The sequence below is a fragment of the Macaca thibetana genome, chromosome 7 (genome assembly GCF_024542745.1).
Source record: "Macaca thibetana thibetana isolate TM-01 chromosome 7, ASM2454274v1, whole genome shotgun sequence".
Lineage (NCBI taxonomy): Eukaryota > Metazoa > Chordata > Mammalia > Primates > Cercopithecidae > Macaca > Macaca thibetana.
In genome coordinates, this window is record NC_065584.1 from 19,271,633 (window position 1) to 19,286,288 (window position 14,656).

The 14,656-nt window shown below is 39.8% G+C and overlaps 1 protein-coding gene across 1 annotated transcript in view; it reads left to right on the forward strand.

Annotated features, from left to right (window-relative positions):
* Nucleotides 1–326: 326 nt before the first annotated feature.
* KCNK10 (potassium two pore domain channel subfamily K member 10) overlaps nt 327–14,656 on the forward strand; it is a 180,948-nt gene continuing 166,618 nt past the window's right edge. Inside the window, exon 1 of the mRNA XM_050795868.1 lies at nt 327–383. The gene's annotated coding sequence lies outside the window, so the exon portion shown is untranslated. The remainder of the gene's footprint in view (nt 384–14,656) is intronic.

A 14,656-nucleotide genomic window follows, 5' to 3' on the forward strand; every position in this document is an offset into this window, starting at 1 on the left:
ACCCTTGCTAATCTCCCTTTCTAACAAAGATCAAAGCTTGGGCTCAGGGCACAGTATTTAGATAAGATTTGAGAGTATCATCTTTGTTGTGCTTATTTATGGCAATTTCTACAGTAGTAATTGGGCTTCGTTTTCAAGATTTCAGTTACCCATGGTCAACCATGCTCTAGCAATATTAAGTGGAAAATTCCGGAAATAAACACGTTCTAAGTTATAAATTGTGTGCTGTTCTGAAGAGCATGATGAAACCTTGCACTGTCCTGCTTTGTCCCATGTGGGATATGAATCCTCCCTTTGTCCAGTGTCTCCACGCTGTCTCCACTTCCCACTAATGAGTCACTTAGTAGCCCTCTCAATGATCAACTCACATCATCATAAGAAGGGTGAGTACAGTACAATGAGATGTTTACAGAGAGAGAGAGAGAGAACCTAAATTCATATAACTTTTGTTACTGTATTTTGTCAGGGTTGTCCTATTTTATTATTAGTTATTGTTGTTAATCTAGTCCTGTGTCTAATTTATAAATTAAGCTTCATCATAGGTAGGTATGTATGGGAAGAGACAGTGTGTGTTTAGGGTTTGGTACTATCCATGGTTCCAGGCATCCACTGGGGATCTTGGAATGTATTTTTCATGGTTAAGAAGGGACTGCTGTACTGTTCTTCCAATTATAATTGAGCCAGTTTCTTTTAAAAATATGGTTAAGTTTTAAAGTGAGTAAATTCAAGGGAAAACTATAAAGTAATAATAGTACAGGGGGTATAACAATATGGCAAAAGCCATGTGGGTGGTACTTAGAAGTCTTAGCTTTGGGAATCTCTTGCTTAGTATAGTGGTATCCCTGTTTCCAAACGGAGGAAGGAGGGAGTAGACAAGGATCCATTCAAATTGGCACAGGCTGCTTCACTGGTGTGATTTTCACTAAAGGACAAGTATGGTTCATTGAGGGAGGAGTCTCAATTCATTTGCAGGTAAAAACACAGAACGCTTATTTATCCCAACCACTATTTTCAGCTCTGCTGTAACAAAGTCCCCTCCTCATTGGGTTATAGGGGCTCTTTATAACACTTCAGCCTGATGCTTTAGCTTTTTGTCATTTTCAGTAATTAAAAGTCACTTTCAGTTTTAAAGACACAGCTCTGTTTATTTAAACTTTAATTTTTTTCAGATCCAAAGCTTCTCCCCGACTCCTCCTAGCACTGGCTAGACCAGTGGGCTCCAGGGCTGGCATTTGAAGGAGCATGATCTGCTTTCAGATACCTGCTTCCTCCTACCTCCATGCACCTGCTTCTCTGATGCTGGGCTGGAGAAGGAAAAGGAACAAGAAAGACTCAGCTCCTTATTTGACTTGTCTTTACGTAGCTCTCATGGGTGGTTGACACTGTTGCTGTCTGAGGGTTCAATGTAGACAAGTGGTGGCTCCAGCGTTCCCCTCTGATGACAGCCTCCCCAAGCAGCTTCCCCAGATGTTGGTAATATGTTGTGAGATTTGACTTCCAATGAAGACCCTCTGTCTGCATTTTCCCCCACTGCTTCAGTGTACTTGCTTCCTTGACCCCTGCTGCAGCAATCCCCAGCTAGACTGTAGGCCCCAGACTCATAGACTTACAAGTACCTGTGGGATCTTTTTCTGTACTTCTTGGGATCTGGAGCTATGGGAGGGATGCAAAGAATCTTACCATCCTCCATCATGCCTTGTCTTCTTAATTCATTCCCCTCCACCTGGATCACAGGGGCAGATGAGCAGATCCACTGACTAACATAGACATATTAAACCAGGGAGTGGAATCGCATTTCCCCTTTTGTTGGCACCTACAAAAGAATGGTTCTCTTGGGACCTGTCTCCCTTGGTTTTCACACTGCTATAAAGAAATACCTGAGACCGGGTAATTTATTAAAACAAAAAAGAGGTTTAATTTTGACTCACAATTCCACATGGCTGGGGAGGCCTCGGGAAACTTGCAATCATGGCGGAAGGGGAAGCAGGTATGTCTCACGTGGCAGCAGGGGAGAGAGGGAAGTAAGAGCAAAGGGGAAGAGCCCCTTATAAAACCATCAGATCTCATGAGAACTAAATCACTATCATGAGAACAACATGGGGGCCCCCATAATCCAATCACCTCCCTCCCTCCACATATAGGGATTACAGGTCCGTCCCTCAATACATGGGGATTACAGGTCGAGATGAGATTTGGGTGGGGGCACAGAACCAAACTACATCAGAACCTGAGTCCCTGATACTATGGAAGTTCATACCAACCTAGAAGGGCTACTATCTTCAGACTTTCAGAAGAGGGAACTAAATGTTCTATTACTTACAGTTAGGCATAATCCTATTCAATCACAGTCAGGCTTTTTGTAGCCTTCAAACTAGACTATGAAAATGGAATATCCTAGAAATTACCTTTATTGACAACTTGGAATAGTTGTTAATGCAGAACGTACATTACAGACTGCCTGCTTGGATGGGACTGAAAATGTGACAGTATTTCTACTCTTATATGTGGATATTTTTATAGTTTGGAGCAATTGGAAGACTGACTTGAAATGAGCCAAACCCATATCAGATTTTATTAGCGGTTGCCTTTTCCCCATTATATTCTCCGCTCTTGAGATTATCCAGAATAATTGTTCTAACAATACTAAAGGTTTGGCAATTGCACGGACACATTACAGAGTAAAGAATTATAAGATCAAAATTCTTGGCTGGTATGGTGTTAAGTGGTTGTATGAGTTTGAATAGATACATCTCTGAGTCTCAGTTTCCTAACCTTTAAAACAAAAGAGTTAAATTGCAATAAATGTTGCTTCCAGTCCTTTATTTCTATGAAAAACTTGGTATTTTTAAGACAGCTTTTTCAGCTACTGTTCTGACAAAGGCCAAATCTCTAAAACTTTGGAGTTATTTTAGGACCTATGCTATCACAAGCTGCTCTATGAAAGATGGCAGATTTAGTGTTAGTGATTTCACTGATATTTTGCTCTTAGAAAAATTATTCATGGCCTTAAATCATGTTCAAACACTCAAATTATTAACACTATCATTTATAAAAAGTGAAACGTTTCAGGGTGAGGAACCAAGTTATTCTGTCCAGTACCTCCTTCACTGATTGGAATGGGACATCTTGTACTGAACCTATAAGTAGCTTCTTCTGTATGCGCTTTCATTAAACGGGATGTTATTGTTTGTTTGTTTTTTGCAAACTCCTTGGTGTCTTCTAGTGGTTACAGTCTAAAGCAGACATTATAAAAGACTGAAGTGGGTAGGGAGTTGAGATAATTATATCAGGACAATAAGTGCTAAGTCACTAGTATTGTTACCAGGTGTATTCACTGCCCAGTGAATTTGGGCAGTGAATATTTGCCTTTTCAATAACAGGCATAATTAAACACACTCCCAGGCTGCACACTGCATATAACACCAAGTGATAACCCATGACCTAAAGGGGCTTGTGGCCAAAACTCATTGCTTGTTAAGAATCTCTGCCGGTTGGGCATGGTCAGGCCTGTAATCCCAGCACTTTGGGAGGCCGAGGCAGGCGGATCACCTGAGGTCAGGAGTTTGAGACCAGCCTGGCTAACACGGTGAAAACCCGTCTCTACTAAAAATACAAAAATTAGCCAGATGTGGTGGTGGGCACCTGTAATCCCAGCTACTTGGGAGGCTGAGGCAGAAAAACTGTTTGAATCCAGGAGGTAAAGGTTGCAGTGAGTGGAGATTGCGCCACTGCACTCCAACCTAGGCAACACAGTGAGACTCCATCTCCCCCACACACCCTCCAAAAAAAAAAAAAAAAAAAAGAATCTCCTAGGGTCGGGTGCAGTGGCTCACACCTGTAATCCCAACACTTTGGGAGGCTAAGGCAGGTGGATCACCTGAGGTCTGGAGTTCGAGACCACCCTGGCCAACATGGTGAAATCCCATCTCTACTAGAAACACAAAAATTAGCTGGGTATGGTGGTACATGCCTGTCATCCCAGGTAGTTGGGAGGCTGAGGCAGGAGAATTGCTTGAACCTGGGAGGCGGAGGTTGCAGTGAGTCTAGATTGCACCATTGCATTCCATCCTGGGCCCCAAGAGCAAAACTCTGTCTCAAAAAAAAAAAAAAAAAAAAAAATCTCCTGGAAGGCCAGAGTGGTGGCTCATGGCTGTAATCCCAACACTTTGGGAGGCCGAGGTGGTAGGATCACTTGAGCCCAGGAGTTTGAGACCAGACTGGGCAACATAGTGAGACCCTGTTTCTACTAAAAAAAATTAGCTAGATGTGGTGTTGTGTGCCTATGGTCCTGGCTACTTCTACTTGGGAGGCTGAGTCAGGAGGATCACTAGAGCCTGGGAGGTTGAGGCTGCAGTGAGCCGTGATTGTGCCATTACACTTCAGCTTGGGTGACAAAGTAAGACCCTGTCTCAAAAAAAAAAATAAATAAATAAATAAAAAGAATTTCCTGGGGAGCTTTTTAAAAGGTACACCTGGGTTTCTCCCACCCCCAGAAATTCTGATTGAATTCATTTTGGGTTGGGCTTGAGCGTTGGCATTTTTTTTCCAGATATCCTCTCCTGATTTTCATGTGGAGCACAGTTAAAAAAGCACTGAGGATATACTGTTACAGGTTCCTTATACTACAAATAAAGTGGTGTAATATATTTGTAGGCAGACTGATTAAACACATGTGTTGTAAACCTAGGGTAACCACTAAATATTCTTTAAAAATTCTTATATATATTGTCTGTAGAGGTAATCAAATGGAATCCTAAGATATATTCAATGATTCTGAGAATAGGCAGCAAAAAAGGAGAAAAAATGAGACAAAGAAATGATGAAACAAATAGAAAACAGCTAGTAAGAAAGTAATTTTAATGCATTTTACACATTAATGATATAAACACTAATTGAAAAACATTGTCAGACTGGGTAAAAAACAAGAGTCAACTGTATGCTTCTTTGAAGAAATCAACAAGTTGATTCTGAAATTTATTTGGCAAGGTAAAGAAACCAGAGTAGTCAAAACAATTCTGTAAAATAAGAACAAACTATGTAAATTGTTAACATTAGGGGAAGATGGGTGAAGGAAGGGTAGATGGGAACTCTTGCAGCTCTTCTTTAAGCTTAAAATTATTTCAAAATAAAATGTTAAAAAGCTTAACCCTGTTTATTAGGTGCCTAAGACCATGGGAATCCATCCCTTGCATCAGTGTGACCTTCATGTGAGACATGGAGTCAAAAGAGTGCATTTTGGAGCTTAAAGTTTGACTGCCCGGCTGGATTTTGAACTTGCACGGGGCTTGTAGCCCCTTCATTTTGGCCAATTTCTCCCATTTGGAATGGGTGTATTTACCCAATGCCTCTACCCGCCTTGCATCTAGGAAGTAACTAACTTGCTTTCGATTTTACAGGCGCATAGGCAGAAGGACTTGCTTTGTCTCAGATGAAACTTTGGACTGTGGACTTTTGAGTCGATGCTGAAATGAGTTAAGACTTTGGAGGACTATTGGGAGGGCATGATTGGTTTTGAAATGTGAGGACACGAGATTTGGGAGGGGCCGGGGGCAGAGTGATATAGTTTGGATTTGTCCTCACCCAGATCTCACCTTGAATTGTAATATGTCAAGGGAGGGGCCAGGTGGAGATAATTAAATCATGGGGGTGGTTTCCCCCACATTGTTCTCATGGTAGTGAATAAATCTCACAAGATCTAATGGGAAATTCCCTTGCACAAGGTCTTTTGCCTGCTGTCATGTAAGGCTTGATTTTGCTCCTTACTCACCTTCAGTCATGATTGTGAGGTCTCCCCAGCCATGTGAAACTGTGAGTCAATTAAACCTCTTTCCTTTATAAATTACCCAGTCTCAGGTATGTCTTTAATAGCAGCGTGAGAACAGACTAATACATCAGGTATTATATGAGTTTAAAGATGAGGAAACTGAGGTACAATGTGATGAAATAATTTTCCATCTATTTGCTAAGTACCATATTTGATATTGCAACCTAATTCTGTCTGACTGTAAAGGTTGTCCTCTTTGATTAGTCAACTATCTTTTAAGTTGTGTTTCCCCAAATAGTTTGTAAGCTTGAGGAATAGGACTGTATCTTTTTGTTTGTTTGTTTTTGTTTTCATTCTAAGGTGGAGATGAAGGTTCATACCTTTGTATTCCCAGCACCTAGCAGAATGACTGTTTTAGGGAACGTGCCCAACAAGGATTTGTTGGTTGGGATAGCATATCTGTCCTCAGGAATGTGTGTTCTTTGCCATCTTCACGTTTTCTTTTACAAAGTCATATCAACATGCTAGTATGTAACAACCCAACATGCTTCTCCCCCATCATTCCCCAGCTCAGTATCATTGTTGGAATCAAGTAGAGGGGAACATTAAAAAAAGATAGTCAGAAATGCTGCAAAAGTAGGTGCATTCAGAGAACATCACCTGCTCTTTCTATGGGCACTTGAATGCTGTATGAGTCAGGGTAGGCCAACTGCTGTAACAGACCTCCCCTACTTCCCTGCCCACATTTCAGGGATCTTATATTATAGACAATTATATTTTCTTTATGTAAATTCCAATAGACAGGGGTAGAGGGGTGGATAAGTTGAGTTCCTTGTAATCATTCTAGGATCTGGCTTATGGAGGCTCCACCATCCTTCAAACACAACTTCATGGTTACCTGGGCATGGACATCCAGCTGGCAGATGGGGGAAGAGACAGCAAGGAGAATTAACCATGGAGGTTTTTATGGGCAAGGTCTGGAGGTGGCCCACATCATTTCTGCTCATATTCCATTAGCTATAACCTCAAGAGAGGCTGACAAATAGAGTCTAGCTATGTGCAAAGGAAGAAGAGGTTATGGGATTGGTTGTATACATGGATATTAATGACTGTCTTAGTTCATTTGTGTTGCTATAAAGGAATGCCTGAGGCTGGCAATTTATAAAGAAAAGATGATTATTTGGCCACTGTTCTGCAGGCTGTACAAGAAGCATGGCACCCGCTTCTGCTTCTGGTGAGGGGCCCGGCTGCTTCTACTCATGATGGAAAGTGAAGGAGGGCTGATGTGTGCAGAGATCACATGACAAGAGAGAAAACAAGAGAGAGAAAGAGTGGGAAGGTGCCACTAACAACCAGCTCTTCCAGGAACTAATAGAGTAAGAACTCACTCATTACCATGAAGACTATACCAAGCCACTTATGAGGCATCTGCCCCCATGACTCAAACACCTCTCATTAGGCCCCCAACTCTAACATTGGGTATCAAATTTCAACATGAGATTTGGAGGGAACAAACAAAACCAAACTATAGAAATGCCCAGATGTGGATTCATTTGTAGGGACAGGCTGGACTAGGCACCCTAGAAATCATCACAGCAGCAACCACTAAAAATAGAACTGACAGCGAATCCCTCCTCCTCAGCATTAGTTGGAGAGACTCTCTCAACTCTTTGCTGGTGCTCCATTGTGTAATCTTCTGCTTTGCGCTCTGCATGAGCAGTTTCTGATGACAAATGCATTGGAATAAATGGACATAAAAGAGAACAAATCTCCACTTGTTCCAATAAACCCCAGCTGTCAGGACACATCTCTTACACCACAAGTACCGATCCCAAGTGTTTCTTGGAAGTGATCTCTTTAAACTGAATCAAGTCAGAATGCACTTAACATTCATCATTTCCTGCTTTTATGTAGCTTTGTAGTATAAGCTCTGTGGGATCTTGTCAGACCCTTTGTTGTTGAGTAATAACACATTTGTTTGGAAAAAAGAAAGACAGCAAATTAGAAAGCATGAGTTTATTGCAGCAAATGTAATAGGGCTGCTTTTCTTCCTGGGAATGGGCTGTCACTGTAGCTCAATGTCCTCACCATGGCCATTCTCTTTAACACAGGGGCTAACCTTATGGTGAGGTAGGCCACAATCAAGGCCTACCTTGATTGGTAAGTGAGCCCTTACCAGCCAACACCTTGATCTCCAGAGCTGTGAGAAATAAATTTGTGTTATTTATAAGCCACCCAGTCCATAGCAGTTTGTTATAGCCCCTATCCAACAGCCTGGAAGAACCATAGGCATTCACCAAAATCAAGATTTTCCCAGCCTAATCAAAGCACATAGAACACTTCATTATTGCATGGAAATGTGGTCATTTACCAGGTGAGGTTTACATGCATTTTACAATGTAAATCATATGTCTTTCCAGTTGTTTTCAGGGTATTTCGTCTCCAGAAATCATTGAATTGCAGCTTGTCATATATTTACACAAACCAAATTAAAAAGCTATTTTGTACTATGTGAAATATAAAATGAGCATGAAATGATTTATATACAAGAGTGGTTATGTAGAGTCTAGGTCCTACACCATCATGAATGCATACCAACCAATGACATCTTGACCTCTTGGACTACAAGTGAACATAACCATTCAACGCTAACTTCTTGGTCCTGAGCTGTTACATAATGTGTCAGCTCTAACTCTCAGAATGTACTAACTAGAGTACTAGTAGTTTAAAGGATTTTTTCAGGTAACATTGAACTACAGAAAATGTGAATTACTCATTACTATGGTCTAAATGTTTCTAAATGTTTCTGTCTCATTCCTAATGCCAGCACATTGGGCATTAGGATTTAATGTATGAATTTTGGAGGGGACAAAAACAATTATTGAGAGGTATCTCTCCGGGACATGGCATTAGGAATGGGGCCTTTGGGAGGTGATTAGGCGAATGCTTTTGCAAAAGAGGTCTCAGAGAGATACTTCACCTCTTCCTCCATGTGAAGACACAGCAAAGGAACAACAGTTAGTAGAAGACTAACCAGGAAGTGAGCCCTTACCAGCCAACACCTTGATCTCCAGAGCTGTGAGAAATAAATTTGTGTTATTTATAAGCCACCCAGTCCATAACAGTTTGTTGTAGTATCCTTAACAGACTAAGACATCCATGGTTAATGATGAATAGTAATGACAATGATGATAATAATCTCAATAAAGTCTGAAGACACTCTAAGAATGTCAAAGGGCAAAAGAGAAAATGTCAAAGATAAAAAATAATAATGATTTAATCAGATTTTACAGAAAAGTCCAAGAAAAACTTTAAAAGTATAATCTGTCTTACTTGTGTCCTGGGACTGAGTGTCTTGCTGTCTCTGGAGTTCAGTCGGTTTCTCTGGGCTCATAGCTCCGAGCCTGGTGAGGCTTGGCTGAGGATGGGGCTATCAGTTAAGTGGTATGTTCAATCCTGAGGCTAAGAGCTTTCTAGCCGCCAGGCTGCTATTACATGGTGCAGGGAGTAGGGACTGCCTTGTCCACAACAAGAAAAATCTCCTCCCCTCAGTCAGACAGGTGGATAGTGAGGAACGTAGACAACATTTCTCAAGCACCTATTAAATGTGCAATATTGAATGCTCAAGTGGTAACACAAGATGGTAGTGGGTGGGAGTGGGTGGAGGAAGACAAGAGCCTGAACATAGAAATCAGAAGATGAGACTTGAATTATGTTTATGTGAATATGGTTTTTCCTACAACTCCTACCTTGCCTGTATGTTCCTGAAGGACAGAAGCACCAATGAGGTTCAGCAGGGGATAGGGAGAAAAAAATCTCAGCTTAGATTCTAGTTGAATCAATCTGATCTGATTCCGCTCTTATTTAATCCCCATATTTTTCCTGTATACAATGAGCATCAAAACAACTATGTCAAAGGGTTGTTTTCACATTCATTAGGTGTTTGAGGTTAGCTTCTCTTTCTCTGGGGTCTTGCTTATAGTAGATGCTTGATAGAGAACTGAATTAAGACTATTTTTATAGAATTCCTGAATGTTAAAACTGGAAAAGCCCTTCAAAATCATCTAGGTCAACTATCTCATTGAATTTAATTACACTTCTCCTCATTTTAGGAGTTATAAATTGATGGGAAATAGCTGCTACTATCAAAATATAATGACATCTTGTCTATTAGATGGGAAAAGATGAAAAGTCTGATATAACCAATATCTGTGAAGATGCAGGAAAGCTTTATCTTCACACCTTACTGGTGGATGTATAGATTGGCTTAACTCTTCTAGGGTACAATCTGGGTGATATGGACACCAAATTTAAGTATATATATTTTTTTTATTTAGCAATCTCATATCTAGAAATTTATCCTGTGGAGATAGTTGGACAATTGTACATAACATGCATGTAAAAGAATTTTGTTTGTAGTATTACTCATAATAACAAAATGCTGGAAATACCCTACATATTTCTAAACAGGAGATTAGTTAAATAAATTATGACACACTTATGCAGTAGAGTGTATGACAAATCTATATTGATTGGAATGTAAACACCTTCACAATGAATTGAATGGGAAAAGCAGGTCACAAAACATCATGCAGAGTAGTTTCACGTATACAGTTATTAAGAAATGCATGTGGCCAGGCACTGTGGCTCATGCCTGTAATCCCAACACTTTGGGAAGCTGAGGTGGGTGGATAACCTGAGGTCAGGAGTTTGTGACCAGCCTGACTAACACAGAGAAACGCTGTCTTTACTAAAAATACAAAAATTAGCCAGACGTGGTGATGGGTGCCTGTAGTCCCAGCTGTTCAGGAGGCTAAGGCAGGAGAATCGCTTGAACCTGGGAGGCGGAGGTTGCAGTGAGCTGAGATTGCACCATTGCACTCCAGCCTGGGTGACAAGAGTGAAACTCAGTGTCAAAAAAAACTCAAAAAAACAAAAAAAGAAAACATGCACAGAGTGCTGTTGGGATGATAGTCACCAAGATTTTAACAGTTGCCTTTGCGTGACTTAGGCTGATGTTTGCCTTCTCCTTTATACTCTTCTAAAGTGTCTGGATTGTCTACTTGAACATCTATTAACTTTATAATCAGAAAAAAATCATGAAGCTATTTTCAACTTGAAACAAAAGACAGAAATATCAAAGATCCCTTCATGTTGCCCAGTTTAAGAGTGGTGCTCGGGCAGCGTCACTGTATAGACTCCAATTTTACTTTTCTTATTTACCCTGACTGCCAACCTAGTTATTTCTGCAGTCATAACTGCAGAAAGCCCACAACTCAATACTTCCCACTTTCTTCATCTCTCCTTTTGGGATTCTGGGACGTACCACAGATCTTTTTGAAAAAAGGTAGTAAACAAATAAATAATAAAAAGTACTCTTGTCTCTCCCTAATTGTAAAGCTTACACCATCAAATAGGTTTCTATTTTCCTAAATAAAGGCAAGTGTTTGACCATCATGTAACATTAATCTGCCCTTAAGTGACATCCAAACAAAACAGATTTCCTCTCTTGTGATTAAAGAATTTGAAGGACTACCGGGCAAGATGCAGGATGTGTACTGTGTACTGGTTGCCATGGTTTTGACTGAGGATGGGCTATTTAAACTTATCCTTAATTTGGATAGGCATGAGTCTCAGCTTTGCAGGGTTAAAAATGGTGTAAAAGACATGGCTGTTTTTAGACTGAATGGAAGTCTGGCTATAGTAACAGCTAAAATTAGAGGTCCTTATCTTTAATTAACCCTTTGGTTTCCGAAGCAAATAAAGAAATTAATTACAATAGATTCTTTTCAGAAAGTAAGCTGGCATGACAGAAAAAGCTGATTTCTAATTACATAGGCGTTTTTGAACTGACATCCTAATATTCTTTTTTAAAAATCTGAAGTATGTATTGAAAAGGCTTATTTTAGCTTTAAAATCAGCTAGTCAGTTCCCATGGCAGCTTTACTCTGTTGAAGGATTTGATTGTAACCAATTTAATGTTTTTAGCAGCTAATTTATTTTTCCATTTGCAAATAGCACTTTGAAGCAAACAGGAGGTGGGCTCTTAATAGTTTACCCTTGAGTCTATTATCTATATTATTTCATGCAACATGCCACGCATTATTAAAATGCAGATGGTAGACTGAGTTCTGTGAAGAGTGAAAAAAATTTAGAAATATAAAATAAAATAAAATGCAGATGGTCTCTGTATCAAAGACTTCAACACTGAAGGTAAACAAAAATCTATATAAGTTGGATAAATAAGCATTCAATAACATGAAACTCAAGATTTTCAATTCCTTGTTTTGGAACTGCAAGAGCTCTTTGATGGACACATCGTATTTGGAGAAACCATTCAAATTGGAATCAGAAAGTGGAAATTCCAGTTTTAGTCCTGTCCGTGGGTGGCTCTAGGATTTGAGGCAAATCACTTAACCTGCTGAGGCCTCAGTTTCCTTAATTGTACACTTATCAGCTTCGAGGATATTTGGACCAGATGAATTATCTGTTTTATTTATTTTATTTTATTTTTTGAGACAGAGTCTTACTCTGTTACCCAGGCTGGAGTGCAATGGCGTGATCTCGGCTCACCGCAACCTCCACCTCCTGGGTTCAAGCGATTCTCCTGCCTCAGCCTCCCGAGTAGCTGGGATTACAGGTGCCTGCCACCACACCTGGCTGATTTTTGTATTTTTAGTAGAGATGGGGTTTCACCATTTTGGCCTGGCTGGTCTCGAACTTGGGACCTCAGGTTATCCACTTGCCTTGGCCTCCCAAAATATTGGGATTACAGGCGTGAGCCACTGTGCCCTGCCTGAATTACCTATTTTAAATTTTTTATTTCTTTTTAAATAGTTGAATGCTTTCTTCAAATAAAGCCCACGTAGAAGCCCATTATGAAAAAACAGAAGTGGATTTCTACTTCTTAAAGGTGTCCTGGGGTTGGCAGGGTCCTGAGTGCTTCTCTCTTGTCCCTTTTTTAACCCCCTTGAAACACCAAATAAGAGCCCACAGCGCTCCTCAGTGGATAATTTCAGGGCCATTTGTTTACACAAATTTTAATGTCTCATTTTATCTTAAAAGTTGGTCTGTGGTTCTGAGAAATCTCAAAACATAATGCCATAATAATTTTTTTAAAAGATAGAAATTTTCGTCCGGGATTTCGTTCACGCCTGTAATCCCAGCAGTTTGGGAGGCCAAGGCGGGTGGATCATGAGGTCAAGAGATGGAGACCATCCTGGCCAACATGGTGAAACCTCGTCTCTACTAAAAATTAAAAAATTAGCTCGTATGGTGGCGTGCGCCTGTAATCCCAGCTACTCTGGAGGCTGAGGCAGGAGAATCGCTTGAACCAGGGAGGCGAAGGGCGCAGTGAGCTGAGATCGACACCACTGCACTCCAACCTGGCGACAGAGGGAGACTCCATATCAAAAAAAAAAAAAAAAAAAAAAAAAAAAGAAAAAGAAATTTTCATACTATACTAATGAAGATAAAGCATAGCAACTTTGAAAACATAGTATTTTTTTTTCTGACTTTATGGGTTAGAAAAACTGTTGCTTTCCTGATACAAATGCTCCTCAACTTACAATGGGACTATATCCTGATAAACCCATCTTAAGTTGAAAATATTCTAGGTCAAAATGCATTTAATCCCCCTAACCTACCAAACATTACAGCTTAGTCTAGCCTACCTTAAATGTCCTCAGAACACTTACACTAGCCTACAGTTGGGCAAAATCATCTAACACTAAGCCCATTTTATAAAAAAGTGTTGGTTATCTTAGAAACGAATGGTTGCATGAGTACTTGACTACTGAGCACATTGCTTTCACACTGTGGTGAAGTAAAAAAATTAAATAATCATGAGTTGAACCATTGTACAGTTGGGGACTATCTGTATTTTAACATCAAGGGACACTCAATTGAGTCATCTCCCCACTGCCTGTTTGTTATGAGACCTCAGAGTCAAACGATTTACTGCTTGATGCATGCCCTTGGCTGTTTTGTCTTTTTACAAACGTCTACCCATTGACTCATCACTTCATAATTTTTATATTCTTTTGGATTTTTTTTTTGTGGCTTTGCACAGTCCACATACTCCATATTCTGAATAATAGAATGCTGCTTATTAGGATAACTTGTCTACCCTCAATGTTAATCTAGCCTCTGCTAGTGTAAAGAAAAGTACAAGAACACTTTTATTTACAGAGGAAGCTGCAATATTGAGAAGAGCTCTGGTTGGATTAAACACTTGTGAGCTCACATGGAGGAAGCTGGTGTTTGGGTTCCAAAATGGAGATTTTTATGAAAACCCGATCACTAGTTATTCTATGTCTACTAAACATAGACTACTCATGGGAAACAGTGATAATATAAGAAAGAATAACAGATATCCTCAGACTTTCTTCATTATTTCAAATAATATTTCAGGATCAACAATGGCAGCTATGCCTGATTCTTGCTTTACTTTAATGTTTTCAATAGCTGTGATCTTCACAGGAATCAATTGCGTTATAATCTGCAGATGGAAATTATGAGTGCTTCCTGGCACTGTGCTACACAGATAAAATAAAGCTGAATAAAAGTACTATGATTTAATAATATAATCTCTAGGAGAAAAAATATTATACACACCCCTAACATTTATGTGTTTCCCAAACCATTATACAAATCATTTATAGAGAAATCACACCAACCACCCACCGCTTGTTAAAACAGAACAAGTATTTTAACATTGAAATGCAACTTTATAAAACAGCAAGGGAATTAGAAATAGAAGGAAATGATAGGCTGGAGACTTAACTGTTTCTTCCTTTTTTATTTTAAACTTTAAAGTGTAATGCATGTTCAGAAAAATACACACAAGGGCTAGCTAGCTGAATTTTCACCAGCTTAACACATTGGTGTAAT